General features: G+C 46.8%; 1 pseudogene; it reads left to right on the top strand.

Moving 5' to 3' along the window:
- Window positions 1-329: 329 nt before the first annotated feature.
- On the top strand, window positions 330-1779 carry LOC122163232 (annotated as a pseudogene).
- Window positions 1780-2887: the final 1108 nt, after the last annotated feature.

Genomic DNA, 2887 nt, shown 5'->3' with positions numbered 1-2887 from the left:
CCTCTGAAAGAAGGGACAGGTTACTTGGGGAGATTACAGAGAAGTAGCTAAGGTATGCAGGGAAGAAGTTAGGAAGGTGAAAGCCCAACCTGAAATCTGCCACTGCAGTAAAAGAGAATAAAAAATCCTTTTATAAATATATCAACAGCAAAAGAAGAACCAAGGATAATTTTCATCCTATACTTGATGCAGCAGGAAATGTTGCCATTGAGGACAAGGAGAAGGCTGAGGTCCTCAATGCCTTCTTTACATCTGCCTTTAATAGCCAGACCAGTTATCCTCTGGGCATTTTATGCCCTGATCTGGAAGTCTGGAACGCTGTTCAGAATATGCCCCCAGTGATTCCGGTGGAGAGAGTCAGAGAGCTTCTCCTCCTCCTGGACTGTCACAAGTCCATGGGACCGAATGGGCTACAGCCTTGGGTGCTGAGGGAGCTGGTAGGGGTGATTGCCGAGCTGCTCTCGGCCATCTATCACCACTCCTGGTTAACTGGAGAGGTCTCAGAGGATTGGAGGCATGCTGATGTGACTCCCATCTTCAAGAAGGGCCATAAGGAGAATCCGGGGAACTATAGGCCTGTTAGCCTGACCTCAGACCGGGGAAAGTAATGGAGCAAATCATCTTGGGTGAGATCATATGGCACATGCATGGTGTCCAGGGGACCAGGCCCAGACAGCATGGATTCGTGAAAGGCAGGTCATGCTTGACCAACATCATCTCCTTCTATGACTGGGTGACCAGACTGGTAGATGAGGGAAGGGCTGTTGGTGTAGTCTGCTTAGACTTCAGCAAATCCTTTGACACGGTCTCTCACAGGCTTCTTCTGGGGAAACTGGCTGCCCGTGGCCTGGACAGGTATACCCTTCTTTGGATAAGGAACTGACTAGAGGGCCGTGCTCAACTGGTAGTGGTGAATGGAGTTAAGTCCAGCTGGTGATCCTTTTCAAGTGGTATCCCCCGGGGGTCGGTACTGGGACCCATCTTGTTTAATATCTTTATTGATTACCTAGATGAGGGGATTGAGTGTACCTCAGTAAGTTTGCAGATGACACCAAGTTGGGAAGTGGTGTTGATCTGCCTGAGGGTAGAGAGGCCCTTCAGAGGTATCTGGATAAGCTGGATCAATGGGCTGAGGTGAACAGGATGAGGTTTAACAAGTCCAAGTTTCAGGTACTGCACTTTGGGCACAACAACCCCATGCAGCATTATAGGCTTGGGGATGAGTGGCTGGATGATTGTAAAGAGGAAAGGGACCTGGGAGTGTTGGTTGATGCTTGGCTGAATATGAGCCAACAGTGTGCCCAGGTGGCCAAGAGGGGCCAAGGGCATCCTGGCCTGCATTAGAAATAGTGTGGCCAGCAGGATCAGGGAGGTGATCATCCCCCTCTACTCAGCACTGGTGAGGCTGCACCTCGAATATTGTGTTCATTTTTGGGCCCCTGACTACAGGAAAGACATTGAGACCCAGAGAAGTGCAACAAAACTGGTGAGGGGTCTGGAGTCTTATGAAGAGCAGCTGAGGGAGCTGGGAGTGTTTAGTCTAGAGAAGAGGAGGCTCAGGGAAGACCTCATTGCACTCTACAACTTCCTGAAGGGAGGTTGTGGTGAAGAGGGATTTGGCCTCTTCTCCCAAGCAACAGGCAGGACAAGAGGTAATGGCCACAGGGTGTATCAGAGGAGGTTTAGATTGGACACAAGCAAGAACTATTTCTCTCAGAGGGTGATCAGGCACTGGAATGGCTGCCCAGGGAGGTGGTGGAGTCGCTGTCCCTGGCAGTGTTCAAGAGGTGTCTGGATGAGGATCTGTGAGATATGGTTTAGTGCCTGCGGTAGCAGTGGTAATGAGAAGATGGTTGGACTAGATGATCTTATAGGTCGTTTCCAACCTTGTGATTCTATGATTCTATGAATCTAAACAGGAATTTTTTCCCAACCAATCAATAAATCTCGTATCTCACTTTCAAATTTAAATCTAATCTTTTCTTCCCAGATCTTTCTTTGAAGGGACTGGTAGCAAATAGATCTGCCAAGCATTTTTTAGAGAGCAATATTTTGGAGACCAAGTATAAGATTTGGCCAAGAACTCATTCTACAAACTTTCTGGGCAACCTTTTCCACTGCTTAATGTTAAGTTTAATTTGTATTTTTCTTGTTATAAACTGTGCTCACTCTCTCTCAGCCTCTTCTGTACAGCCTCAGAAGTTTGACTTTATTTCCTCTGTCTCCTCCCACAAAACAGTAGAAGATGAGATATGGTTCCTCAGGCTTTTATTCTTTAGCCTGAACGAGTCCAAATCTCTGCTTTGGGCGAATCTCTAATTTATTGGTAAACTGTGTTCTTCAGGTGTATAATCATCATCATTGTGTTGAGAACTGTCTGCAGGGCCGGGCCCAGAGAGTGGTGGTGAATAGAACTTGATCTTCATTTACAGTAGGCAGATTTATCATCTCGCTTTTCTTACCATGTTTTCTGCAGCTTGTGCAGGGTGGCTAGAGCCCTTGTTGGTGAAGACTGACACAAAGAAGTCATTAAGCACCTCAGCTTTCTATGCATCCATCATGACCAGGTCTCCGGCTTATTCTGGACAGGGCCCATATCTTCCCTGACCTTCTTTTTATCACTGATATACCTGTAGAATTTCTTCTTGTGTCCTTCAATGACCCTGGTTAGATTTAATTCTATCCGGATTTCAGCTTTTCTAACCTGACCCCTAGCTGCTCAAACAACTTTTTTACTGCACTTCCAGGTAACCTGTTCCAGCTTCCCCTCCCCATACACTTTCTTTTTGAGCTTAAGTAAGTCCAGAACTCCTTGTTAATCCACAGAGGCCTCCTTGCATTCTTGCTTACCTTTTTTTTTCTCTCAGGATGCACTGCCTCTGGGATT

Source organism: Centrocercus urophasianus, unplaced genomic scaffold, assembly GCF_019232065.1.
Source record: "Centrocercus urophasianus isolate 14NV4802_14NV808 unplaced genomic scaffold, USGS_Curo_1.0 seq_10, whole genome shotgun sequence".
Taxonomy (NCBI): domain Eukaryota; kingdom Metazoa; phylum Chordata; class Aves; order Galliformes; family Phasianidae; genus Centrocercus; species Centrocercus urophasianus.
The sequence above is the reverse complement of the archived record's forward strand: the minus strand, read 5'-3'. Positions and strand labels throughout refer to the sequence as shown.